The 13,908-nt window shown below is 41.1% G+C and overlaps 1 protein-coding gene across 2 annotated transcripts in view; it reads left to right on the top strand.

The window, feature by feature from the left end:
- Nucleotides 1–689: 689 nt before the first annotated feature.
- LOC106930513 (zinc finger MIZ domain-containing protein 1-like) overlaps nucleotides 690–13,908 on the top strand; it is a 117,768-nt gene continuing 104,549 nt past the window's right edge. The window contains exon 1 of one of the 2 annotated variants that reach the window (XM_015008102.2): nucleotides 690–2,212. The gene's annotated coding sequence lies outside the window, so the exon portion shown is untranslated. The remainder of the gene's footprint in view (nucleotides 2,213–13,908) is intronic. The other variant, XM_015008104.2, reaches the window with a different exon arrangement.

The following is a 13,908-nucleotide window of genomic DNA, read 5'->3' as shown; positions in this document are numbered from 1 at the left end:
AGCACACCATAGCTAATTCATGGGTGCATGTTGGAAATCAATGCTTCCTGTCACCTTTTAGCAGGACAAATGGCCCCTATTGTCCCAACTCATCACTCGCTCTAACTTTAGACAGCTGGGCTGAACGCACAAGACAGAAAGACAGAGAGGGGGGTGGGTAGTTAGGGGGCGTTCAATGACGACTTCTGGTACAGGAGCTTCTGCTCGCATCCAAACTTTCCGGCGAGTCAGCTACAACAAGCAGGGTGGTGTGTTCCTGACTTCTGACATGGCTGCTTACAAGCAGGTCACCGTGGACAGCAGCAGGTCACTCGGAGTGAGTGAGCGAGTGTGTGTGTGTGTGTGCGTGTGTGTGTGTGTGTGTGTGTGTGTGTGCGTGTGTGTGTGTGTGTGTGTGTGTGTGTGGGGAGGGAGCCTGGAAGGATGCTGCTTGGCCCCAGTCATTGCTCCTTGACGTCAGAGCTCAGCCCAGCCTGCTCCTGTTCCTGCTGCTGCTGCCTCTGCTGCTGCTGATGCCTCTGCTGCTGCTGCTGCTCCTCTCAAACATGTCTTTGTTATTCAGAGCTTTTCATCAGAGAGTGGTGACCTGCAAAACATGGATTCTGGAATGCAGCTGGATTTGCAGTAAGAAATGTTCATTGCTGTTAATTACTTCCCTTTAATTTATATAAGGGCGGTGAACACACACACAGCACAATTACTACATGCATAAATCACAAATATCGTAAGGGTTTTATGGCTTAATTGCAATGGGATGATGTAGGAGTAATATCGAGGGGTTTAATGTTTTTATGAACGGAAAGGCACAGTGCAATGAGATTAAATATACATATTTCACCTAAAAGTGATTTTTATATAGAAATGTTACATTACAGTCATGGGGAAGACCGCTCACTTCACAGTGGTGGACACTGGTCAAAAGCTGAGTGGAAGGAAAGACTGGTGGAAAAATGAAGCAAGCTGGACACGTCCAGCTGTCTAACCGATAAGTGATTAAGCCAGAAAATAGCATTTCTTGGTTTTATGAATATTCCTATCTTTAGAGAGACAACATTTTTGGGATTTTTTCCACTACAAGCCATTATCGTCAAAATAAATAAAAAGCTCCTCAAACAGGTGCACATTTAACATACTTTTCACTAAACTTTCCAGTACTATTCTCACGTCCAACACTTAGTCCTTGCGTCTGTTTCACAAGTGACTCATCACAAGGCATGCAATAGTTGCCACTCATGTCTTGTAATCCATCTGTGTTTGAAGGCTTTTGAAAAAAGTGATTTGAGCTGCAGTCCATAAAGCTATTTAATGTTTTTTTTTCTCCACAATCCTCTTCAGGCTGTGGTTATTCTGGTTGCTTGTGCTCCTTTTACCACCAGTTTCTTCTTCCACTCCATTTTCCATTAATGAGCTGGGAGGAATCCGTTAGATAAGTTCATCAGGATGGCCAGCGCTGTCCTGGGATGCCCCCCTCGAGTCAGTGGTGGTGGGAGACCTTCAGCAAAAACAGAAACATAATGGTTGAAAGCTGTTGCAGAACTAAAGTTCCTTCAGTGACTGGTGCATCCCAGGAATACACAGGAAGCATCATCATAGATCCTTCCTTCTAGCAGCTGTTAAAGTTTAAAGTCATTTTTTTTGTTGTTTTTATATTTTTTTTATGAATGTGTATTTTAATACATGCTTCCATTTACCTGCGTTTCTCCACTGTGGCACAGTAAAGGAATTTTTATTCTGTAGTTGTACCTTATTATTTAAAAAATTAAGCTATAATATACGAGATGCGCCTTTATAGCATCAGTGATTATTTGTTTATTTAGTCAAATATGTCCATATGATGCAAAATCCATCTGATCCAGGAGCCAGGTGCGCGGCAGTCCGCTCCGCTCCGGGTTCCTCCCTATCCCCCTGACGGGCATCCGCGGGTAAAACAAGAAATCCGCCACACGTTTTGTCAGCAGCCACCGAGCTGCGGGTCCTTTCGGTAATAGAATAGCCGATGTAATTTGACACTTCAACTTACTGCTCTCTCTCCGAGTCTGTTCAGTTACTCAGTCCCATTCTCAGCGGCCGTGTGTGTATGAGAGAGAGAGAGAGAGAGAGAGAGAGAGAGAGAGAGAGAGAGAGTGTGTGTGTGAGGAAGGGAAGATATCTGAAACAGATAATAAGAGAGGAGAATTATTACCGAGGACTTTCTGCCCCAGATCGCACCCCGGTGAGTGGCTGCAAACTTAATGCTTTGCGGTGGGAGGGTTATATTTTGCTCTTAACGCGTGTGAGTGTTTCCACTCTGACTCGGATTGTTTCTCCAACAATAGAATGACCGCTTGAACTGGCTCCGAGCAGAGAGTCTGTTAGAATGAGCCGCTGCTTGCTTTCTTAATAGCCGTGATTACTATTTACTACCAGGGCTGCCTTCGGCTGGGAGGCAGGCTGTGCGTTTCGGTGAAGGAACAGATGCCCGCGTTGATCTCCGTAACCGCCGCTCCAGAGGTTACGTTGTTGCAGCGTGCGACGCTTTTTGCTCTCTCTATGCACGCTTAGGAGCCGGACTTTGTATGTTTCAGATTTTGATTTTGATTTATTTGTTCATTTATTGTTCTATTTAAGCTCCCGGCGTGCACAAAGCACATGGCTGCGGGGATGTGAGCCGCAGAGTAACAGTGGACACGGTCACTGCAGTGCAGATCACTCAGTGGATGTCATGTTTAAATGAGCGCCTCTGAACTTTGATAACAGAAACACGTGTGATATGGTAAATACAAAGAGGCTGCGGTTGTCTGTGCTGCTGGATCATAATAGGAATTTGGCTTTTTACGAGTTTAATAAAAAAATATATACATATATTTTTGTAAAAATTGTGAATTTGGAGCCAATTGGAATTGAGTGGGGGAGCCGGCTCTTGTACACTGAGGTAATAAACAGTCTACACATCTCTGTTCAAATGAACTTTTTTGATGCGGCTAATAACGAGAGCAAGATAAGTCTTTGAAAAACTTTGAGTGTGAAATATGACTTTAATAGTCAACGGATTAACACATATTTGAGGGGAGGATGTAGCAAATAAACGAATGCTTGATTTTATTCCACGATTCAGTCTTTATCAGTACCATTATATCAACAACATGGTGCCATTAGCTTGAATAAAGTCCAGCTTTTCTGCAAGGATTTTGTTGACATTTAGTCCAAGAATATATTAGAAATGTATCAGTCAGGAGATGGGTTCAAAGATGAAAGTATGAAACAACAGTGACATTAGTTAAACTTAACTTGTTATATTATTGACAAATGGACAAAATGAAAACTGCTCAAGGAGGCTGACAGAAGCCTGACAGTAACCCTGAAGGAGCAGCAGGAATTTCCAACAAGTTTTTGGTTGAGTTATACAGGTGAGAATAATCTCATGAAGAATAAATGCTGAAATTTGAACAAATGTTGGTTTACATCTGTGCAAACTTATGATACAAGGATGCTGCAACTTTTTCTTACATTCATATTTATTTTACCCAGAGGTGTGTAGACTTTTTTTTTAAAATATCCATTGTACATCTATCCAGGAAGCCAAAAAATAGACATTTCTCCCTGTTCCACTTCCTAACTATTGTCAGTAGCAGAGTGGAAGGGGTTGTGTGTGTTTTTTTTTGTGTGCAGCCTATACTTTATTCATATTTCTAAAAAGCCCCACTTTTTGGAGAAGCTAGTTCTTTTTTCTTTTCTTCTTTTATTAAGATCTACTAAAGAGTTATTCCTGTTGTTTTCTATGATGTTTGATATTTAAATGCTGGCTAAAAATGGTTGAAAACCCCAAATTCAGTTTCTCAGAAAGTGTAAATATTACATCAGACCAATAAAGACAAGAGCTTTTAATACACTGATATTCTACTGTAGTCATGTTATGACCAAAACATTCATAAAGAACACTGCTGATATCGATAGAAAGTTAAGTAAAAGGAAAGTGTAATGGATAATAAGAACATTAAAATACACTATTAAAAAAACTATGATTAATATGGAAATGCCAGTCTATTGAAAAGCATGCATGTATTTTACAATGTATGCTCTCAATACTTTTCTTAGGGCTTTATCTTCTGTCTAGCACTCTTTCAGCTTGATAAGACACCAGTCATAGTGACAGCATTGGATTGAATGGCTCAACAAATCATTACTGATTGTGGAAACTTCACAACTTGAACTATGTGGGTAACCAGCTGCTTTAGCATTGATCTTTTACGACTTTCTCTCCTTGTGGAGTCGTTGTTTTTCTTTGATTCACGCGGCTGCGGTTATCCCTGTTGCTTGTGGGCCTTTTTCTCCTAAATTTTTTCTTTCCACTCAATTTTCCATTCGCATGCTTGAATACAGCACTCTCCGAACAACTAGCTAAGCGTGCCGGTGGTGTTGTGCTTGACAGCTGTCAACCTCATGACGTGTTTTTTCTTTTTTAAAAACTAAAAATGTGGTGTTTTCATTTGCTAATAGCTCTGAGGTGAATTGTTTTTTTTGGGGGTTTTTTTGCATTGAATTAGTGGAAAAGTTTGTTTTTAAATGCAGCTTTTTGGGAATTACTGTACGCATGAGCAGTAAAGTTCATAAATTTACATATTTTTAAAATAACGAAGCCTTTACCAAGGCTATAAAACCAACAGTGAAAAAAAGTGACTGTTTTTATTAACTGATAACCGGCATTAGTTTACTAGTAAAAAACACAGTTGAAATTGAAGCTTTTACGAAGCTTTTTGGTAAGTGTAAGATTTTTATACAAAACCTAAAAAGAACAAAAAAGTTCCAATATCAGCAGAATTTCCCCTTGACGTGTGTGGCAGTTAACAGCCAACGCCAGTCTCACGTACTTTCTGACCCTGCAGCGTTGCCAGTTTGTTCAGTACAGCTTTGAAAAAGTCACGTAGAACATCTGCAGGAATACAAAATATGTTAGTTAGTTATTTAGATCTCGGTCAGGCAATGATTGCCCTGTTTATTTGAGATGTGAAGTCACTGGTGCACCTGGAGACACTTGATGGCAACGAAGAGATAAAAACGCTGATTGAGGAAACTTAATACTTCCAGCTGGTTTCATAAAACTTGACAGAGGGGAAGTTTTTATTTTTTCCCCAACGCCTCTTCTTACCCAGTCACCCCCACCTCCATGGGGCCCCTAGGTTGTGCTCCTGAATAACCACAGGGCAGACCCCACCAGGCTGACCTTCTTCTATTCAAGTTGAGGATGTTGAAACACCAGCCGTCAAACAAAAGACACATTGAAACGGAGATCTGCAACCCAGCACGTGTGTCTGGGGCTGCTGAAGTAGACCATTTATTAACTCCCGGTTTCCCACTGCCCAGTGAAAAGCATCAGCACATAAGCAGAGACGAACAAAACTGCGAAAAGAAAAACACAATAGGTACAGATTAGTACAGATTAAATAAATTAAAAAAAGAAAAACAGATTAAAGTTTATTGTGAATTTGGGTTAAAATTTTACGTATTGTAGAAACCAAAAGAGGAAAAAAAAAAAAGTATTCTCCTTCCATCTGGATGGGATGGAGAATGTTGATTGACAATAGCAACACGTTGGATGGGCAGGATGGAGGTTTCTCAGCTCTCCGCCCCACCTGCCGGGGTGAGAGTAAAGGCGGAAGCTGGAAATGGCTGCACCACATGGGAAATTATTCAGCTCTCAGATCAGAGAGGACACACAAGAGGCCTCATTACCTCCACAAGCACTGCTGGCCAGCCTGCAAGGAAACCCAGAGCTCCACTGTGTGCAAACTAGAAACTTGGTATATTATCTTTCTGATGCTCCTTTTGTGTGAAGATCTTCTAGAGACAGTGTATGGATCATTTCTGTCCATTTCAGTCTGAACAGAGCTGTTAAGTCTGCGATCTTAGAGCAAAAAATGAGAACTTGTCCCAGCGGTTTGCACCAGAAGCCTCCTTCTTGTAAACAGCGTTTGAATAAGTAGCCGGTAAACACGGGCGTGAGTTTGCGGCGTGATATTATGATGTTATTGATCCGACTCGGGAATACCTGCTTTCTGTACGAGGAGAATTCTCCGAAGGCGCTCTGTAGCAGGAACAGAGGTGACCCGACTGCTCATCCTTGGCGGTCAGAGGCTGTGGGAGGTTTGTGTAGGTTTCGCTCAAGGTTCTGCTCTGTGTTGTCTTTACTTAGCGGAATAAATTCTTGGAATGAATCCCCCTCTCAAAGAGCAAAGGGCAAGGGCACTGGAAAGTGTTTCACTGTGTCATCCTGGCGCTTAAACTTTGAGGTTTTCTCTTGTGTCGGGCTTGCATTTAGATGTTACTGATCGTGAGTTTAATATCGTTTTAGATCTTATGCTCTTTTGAAAACCGGAGATGCATTCAAAGCAGTATTAAAGCAGCTTTTAAATCTCTTTGTTTAAGATGCCTAGTAATGCCACACATTTCTACTCGCAATCATGTTTGTGTGAAAATCATTTTTGTTGCGGTAACTGAACCAAAGTGCCTATGATTGACGGTCTCTGCGACTGTTTTTGTCTGGTTTGCTCTTTCGCAGCAAGACTTGAGTGACCCTCAGTTGTGTAAGAGTCCTGCGGTGAGTTCCAGCTTGCGACCCCTTGTGAATGGGTAACACTTTGCCACATGTTGACCTTAACTTTCAGGTTTAACTGAGAAAGGTCGCCTGCGTGACCATTGTTTTGCATGTAGATAAATGTGAGTTTATTAGAGCTGCAAACGAGCCACTTCTTTGTTTTGCATCATTTCATCATTTAAAATGTTACCAGTTTGAAATCAAGAGACGATTATCTTGGGATGTGGTATCATAGCACTATTTCAGTACTGAGTCTAAATTTTCCTTCCAGCTTTCAGAATTGGCTGTTCATCATTACACCCCGTATTCCTCCTCTACATGCCAACTCTGAATTCCTCATGTGTGTGCTAGTGATGATTTGCGACGCTCCACTTCCATGACATGCGGCTGCAGGAATGTAGGATGAGCAGATATCTGTTGTGAAGATTAAAAAAAGAAAATTGGGGGGCAGGGGGGTTTGGTGGAAGAGAACGGTCAGACTGTACCTGTCTGCCTCAGTGTTGACTGGTAATATGAAGCGTCTATTTTCAAAACACAGCTCAAGGAAAAGGGAATCTGCATGTGGCTCCCTCGCTTGCGTGCGGGATGGAGATACAGAGCTGAGCGAAGGGGATGGGAGAGGTGCCGGGAGTGATGCCAGACCACACATCATTTAATCATGTTAGAGTGTGCAACCACTCGGTGCATATTTTTGGTTGCATTGGTGATCGGAGTTGTTGTTGCACAAACTGTACTCGCACAAAAACAGGGGAACGGAGGGGATTGACAGGGAAATGAGATTATTTTTCGTCGTCGTTGCCAAAATCTGGCGGTGTATGTTCAGGTAGATACTTGTTGCTAAAAACTGCTTTTGATAAATGTTTTTGGACCACTCGCATGCTTAGCCTGTGGTTACATGAGCGTATGTCAGTGCCGGATTTCTGTTCGTACTTTTGGCCTAATCCCCCTGTTGACTTGCGTGCTAAGTACCAATGTGTTCTTTCTTTGCTCTTTTTAGGAAGCCCCTCTCAGCATAATCTCACTTAATCTAATCTACCCCCTTTATAATAGACTGGGAATTTATAGAAAAAGCTTTAGCGTAGATCCATACCAAACAGAACGATGTTACCTCTCGCCTCCCCATCCCCTCTGGCAAAGCCCTTGTGAAAATGCAAGTGACCTCTGTGGCCCTTGTTAGTCCCAACAATGGACCTGCGTCCCCTTACAGCTGCAGCTGCGCTGGAGGGCAGGTTTTCTGTAACACACATCTGATTAATAGCTGTAAATAGACTGTTTCTGGTGTCATTTGTTTGTAGGTAACACAAATTTTATTTTGTTTAAGATTCTTTGGACTGGACATTATTTGCGATGGATGTAGTGGAGATAAAAGTGAGTTTCAGAACAAAGATCAATCATTCTAGATCGTTATCTGAAGTATGACGTGTACAACTTGAAACGCAAAACTGAAATCTTTTAGGGGCAAAGAATATACAAAACATAAAGTAATTTTGTTGTATGAATATGTACACCCTATACATATTATATATATGGCATAAAGCATAACCTTCTCCAGATCACTTCCATCTAGCACGATAACTGCAATATTACCAATTAATGACCAGAACTCATACGTTCAGTTTTGGTTTTAACCTGGCCGGAGAACTTTGATAAACGTCAAATGTAGACTTTTGAGAGACTGTTAGCTCTTGTAAATGTAGCGTCACTCAGAATAAATTTTTATATGACTGTAAAAAAACAAGATTTATTCCCAAGCTTGAACCTTAAAAAACACTGCTATTAGCCTCTAAAGAGGTTTTAATTATCTGTATACACACATTGGTCTCTTCCAGTTAGACAGTTTGAAAACAAATTCAATTCACAGTCAGTTAAGCCTATGTGTTGTCGACTAATGGGAGGCTGTTGCTTTTCGTGGTTTTGTTTGTTAGCGGTTCGGCTTTTTCAGGACTTAGACACACGATTGCACAAAGCAAGCTGAAGCTGTGATGCGGTGTTTTCTTTTGAAAGCGGATGAGAGAAAGCTTTGTTTTATCAACTTCATATCTACGTTAAAATGCAGTTAAAAATGGCTTATGTTCTGTTTACATGTTTTTTTTTTGTTTTTTTTTTTCTTTTCTTGTTAGCATCATTTTAGGGTTTAAATTGGCGTTAGATTTGGAGTGCAACATTGTGGGGGGAAAAAAATAAAGAAGTGGATCCAATCTTTGAGCCATAATCCACGGTGGATTTAATTGGAGCTTTCAAGGCCCCCCAGCAGTCGCGGGCTCATGCATGTTGAATGTGACATGCTGTGAAAAACATACACAGATGATGACACAAGAGCATCGCTGCACTGTTAAGTGCAAATGAAAGGCTCTGAATCATAAATAACATCCGGCGTCTCCGCAGTCCCATCTTTTATAAATTAAACAAGGTCCAACCGTGAAGGGTTGTCAGATTTGGCAGCATGTGATAGTGTTGCATATTCATCCCTGAAATTGCAGCACAGACTGCGAAACCAGCTGCTAATCTCAGAATTTTAAATCTTTCGAGATTTAATCCTGCCATTGGAAAATGGCCCCAACAAAAAGGCTCCCGGAGGCTTCAACCGATAATTCGCGGCGTGTCGCGGGTCTTCTGGAGGTTTTCGTTAACTTTTTAGGGGAGAAGGATCCGCACCTCTGAGTAATGATGGTGATTTTGAATAAGTGTTAGAGTTACATTCAACAGAGCCTGCGGGAGTCCATATCTCATTGTTTTCCGACAGAGAAAATTAACTGGGATTTACTAACACACAGGGAGCCTCTTTCACCCATTCTGTGGTGCTCTCAAAGAAAAGGTCTGAGGGTAATCTTTATCCCAAGGACCCTTCCCCCAACCATCCTCTACACCCCATTTCCAAATGTAAACTGTCAGATCCTTCGAAGTTTGCCGTCGAGACGTAACGCACAGATTGATAAAAAATCCCAGTAGCTTGCTCCATTTGCCAAACATCTGCTGATGCATGGGAGATGATATTGTATCTAATTTCTAAGATTTAAACATCCAGTGCTGACTGCAGCCAATTCTGATTTCTCTGTCGCTGTGATTAACTTTGACAAATATTGTGTCAAGTCTCCCGTCGGTTTTGTCATCACATATTGTGTGCAAAGCAGGAGTTTTTGTAAAAAAAAACAACTATTTTTTATTAAATCATACACAAAATCTTTGTGGAGCTGGCATTTTAAAGTTGTCTTTTGTGTGTCATGTTAGTAATTGGCTCTACTTGCACAGGTAACATCAGTAGCAGAATTTTTGCTACCGTGTTCATAATGTTGATATTTTAAGTTTGGTACTTTCGATCGGAGGTTTCCAAAAGGCAGCCAGCATTTCCACATATAATGTGTTTCATGACAAGTCAAAATGCGAGAAATAATAATAATAATAATAATAATAAAAAAAACAGTAACTTGTTTGTAATAACAATTAATTTGTTTCCTTTGCCTATTTATTGCAAAAAGTTTTTGAAAATCTTTCAGTTTTTGAATCTGTGCTGTTTAAATTAGACTGGTTGCTTTGAAAAAAAAAAAGCAGCCAGAAATAGACTCAGACTGACCCTAACTAAGATACAACAAGTTGAAAGTTGAGAGCTTTGGCGTAATCATTGTGGTCATAATGTGTCAAGCGTCAAGCATGAATGGAAATCGAGCTCATTCTTCAACCAGACACTGGATATCTGTCAGATGTGCTACATTAATGCAAACACTCGTATTCTAGATGACTGGAGTGTAAACAGGCTGAGCCTTTATCCTGACAAGCATGTCTGAGTGAGATTGTATCAGGGCTATTGATCGGCCACACGGGATCAAGGGAGATTTTGAAGCATAACAAGTAGAACCGTTTTTCAGCTACGGGCATCAGTCTTCTTCCTCTATCATTTATGATGGTTGTTTTTATTTTAAGCTACCATAAAATTACAGCTCAAATCATTGAGCTTAATAGGTACACTCTGACTTTACAGACACATAACTAACAGTTTTTAGCATTTTTTTGTTTTTTTATTTTTTGCAGGAGTTGCCCAGTTTTGATAAAAAGGCGTTAAAGGCCTTCAAATAAGTTACTATGGAGAGTTGATGACCCCAAGATGCAACTTCTTGCTGCTCTTTGCTGACTTTTATGGAAAAGTAACAAGAAAAAAATGTATTATTGAGAAAAAGACATAAGAAGTCCGTTTTAAAGTTTGCCTCATGTAGGAAGCAGCTGCTCTGGTCACATGATACCAATATTGAACTGTATGTGAAATGTTACGCATGGGAAAACCAACCCTGCACGTCAGCCTGAACACATCATTACCCACAATGAAACATTGTGGTGGCAGCATCATGTTGTGGGGATGCATTACTTCAATAGAGACAGGGAAGTAGGTCAGCATGTTGAACGTTTTAATTATCGGCCTGTAGATTTGGGTAAATTTGGGAAGTGGTTAGTTGTTAGTTAGTTTATCCTGACTTATGAACACCCAAGAGAAATTAGCTTTTGTGTCGCATCATATTTGTAACCTGGGGGAAACAGGAAGTCGTGGATTACTAATGAAGAGTTGCTTAGGACTGTGATCAGCTTCAGAGTATTTAAATTTAAAATGTTCTGATGAGTGAGATAATAGTAAAATGCTAAGGGTTATGTTTATATGCTGTAAGCCAAATATTTTATGTTTTTTTTTTCTTCAATTTCTTAAAACAGAACACCAGTGAAACTCTCTCCTCTTGGGAGCATTGTAACTGCCGGTCCATTCTTGAATCGTGTAGTGCAGGGGTGTCAAACTCCAGTCCTCGAGGGCCGGTGTCCTGCAGTTTTTAGATGTACCACAGGTACAAAACACTGGAATGAAATGGCTTAATTACCTCCTCCTTGTGTAGGTAAGTTCACCAGAGTCCTGCTAATGACTTAATTATTCTATTCAGGTGTGGTGCAGCAGAGGCACATCTAAAAGTTGCAGGACACCGGCCCTCGAGGACTGGAGTTTGACACCTGTGGTTTAGTGGGATTAAGTGTTTGACCAGATTTACTCTCCTCCTTGACCATATTGCACTGCTTTCCCTGCCACATGAAGAACAGGGGGGCTTTTTACTGATGATAATGTGTAGACAGCAGTGACACTCCACCCACAATCTGCGTGTCAGCTTACACCGTACCCTCATGCTAACACAGTGTCTGTGTGCGGTTGGTTAGCCAGGTGCAGGGCACGCACCGCAAGCCGAGGCCGGTACATGAACATGACAGCTGTGGACACTGAAAGAAAGACAATCTGTCAGCACTGAAAATCACTGAATACATTACCCTTAAATATCTGTACAATTATTCATCTTCTGTTTTGCTTTTTTTCCCCCCCTCTTTAAAATATACAAATAAAGCTGACCTGGGACACTGATCTGACCTCACGTGTTCATGTTTCCTCTATTGAATTTTTTTAAAAATATTTTTTTATCATAACTGATTTACACGTCTATTTTTGTAATCTCAGATTTTCCTGTGTTATAACCTAATGTAAAGGAGTGATGGGAAGCTGAGCCTTTTTCTATAGCTGGTGTGCAGTGAGATCTTTTGATACTAAAACTCCCTCATATGTGCTGTGAAAGCGGAGACCGTCTCGTGAAGTGCTATCTCGTGCCTGCATCAGTTTAGGACGTGGAAAAATTAAGGTAACTCTTATCTTCAAGTACAAAAACTGGCACTCCTGCTTCAGCTACTCTGAGGATTTATTAAGGGTGCTTCACACCTGAAAGTCCGATAGACTCGGTTCAACTGGGGACCAAAATTGCGACATTTGTTACATTTTCAGCTGATGCGGTTTGCGTTCACTTCACTGTGTCAAACGAACCAAATCCTTTGAAAACCTGTTCACCCCGTCGCTATCAGTTCTAGCACATGGAATTAATTCATTTTGTGAGGCGTCACTCTGTGCACCTTATACAACTTATAATGTTGCTTCCGAAAAATGTGACCTATAGCCATGCATGCCATTGTCACAAGGTTGACTTTAATTAAATAACTCTTCTATAAACATGTTGCGTGTTTCCATGTGTCCCTATTTTTATTTTTTATTTTTTTTTGTGTGTGTGTGTGTCCTCTTCAGCGGCTTCAGAAAGTAAACAGAATCCCTGCTGAGGAGACAAAAGACTCTATTTTCCACAATCATGGTAATCACAGATATAATAACTGCAACTTCTTCTGATGATGAATGCTAATTAATTGGCCGGCGCTGCCTGGTGTAAACAGACAGTGAGGCGCATATGCAGACTGGCTTCACACAACTATTTATAGTTGCGGATTGCATAAGCTTGTTTCGAACAACAGGGTGTTCTCGCTTTGTCGGCATCAAACAGAGAAATGCTGCGACTGACCAGATTAGCGTTGCATGACACACACATAAACATCGCAGGCAAACGGTGTGTGTGTGTGTGTGTGCGCGCGCGGCCCGACGGGTCCCACGGCTTAGAAATGGTTGACGGTAGACGCTATTTTTGACCATCTGCTCTAAAAGGAGGGCATGTTTGAGTCACAGACGCTGTGGTGTTGGCATGGGCGGGGAGGGGAGGAGGGAGAGAGATGGCTCACCCGAGGGCACAGCATCCTTCGTGTCACCGTGCATGTGCGCAGTGTGTTCCTGGTTTAATATGTGTTTTACATTACCATAAATGATGGCGGAAGTGGTTACTGTAACTCCCTCTTCACACCTTGCTGTTGATAACTTCTGGGACAAACAGAGGTAAAGACAAATTTGGATATGCTACATCGCCATCACTTTATTAAATACTCGCTTATCTGGCTCACTTTCGTTTTTTTCCTTAGGTGTCCTACAACTTTTGTGCTCATAAGAAGCCAGTTCATTTTTTTTCTCTGTACTGTGTATGTGAAGAAGGTGTTTTCTGTTCAGTAGTAGTGGTTTTTGATATACGATGTGGCTCACCACTCAGGCCAGGGTAGCATATGGAGTGTCTTAGCTCTTTCTTCTGTTCCATTGGTTAGTATATCATATTTAGTTATGGTTCATCTCCGACTGTGTTCATTATGTTTTATTCGTTTATCGCCTTCCTTCAGTTTCCAAGATCTGCTTCCACCCGATACTCCCCTAATTAGCCTGATTCTCATGCTACTCATCAAATGTTTCTGTTTCCTCGCCTCACTGCCAGATTGTCTGTTCATCAATGTCCGTTTTACCCAGAAGAAAAGTGCATCTCAAATTCCATCCACTGCATGGTTTTCTTTTATTTGAGTCATTAACTGCTGCTGTTTTGGTTTTTGTTTTATTTCCCCCCTCCAAACCAGTAATCTCTTTTTGTTTATTTTACTTTTATTTCTTTCTCAGCTCAAAGTAAGATTGA

This window comes from Poecilia mexicana, unplaced genomic scaffold, assembly GCF_051168715.1.
Source record: "Poecilia mexicana isolate PSO_F unplaced genomic scaffold, ASM5116871v1 scaffold_19, whole genome shotgun sequence".
NCBI lineage: Eukaryota > Metazoa > Chordata > Actinopteri > Cyprinodontiformes > Poeciliidae > Poecilia > Poecilia mexicana.
This window is presented reverse-complemented; position numbering and strand designations above follow the sequence as displayed.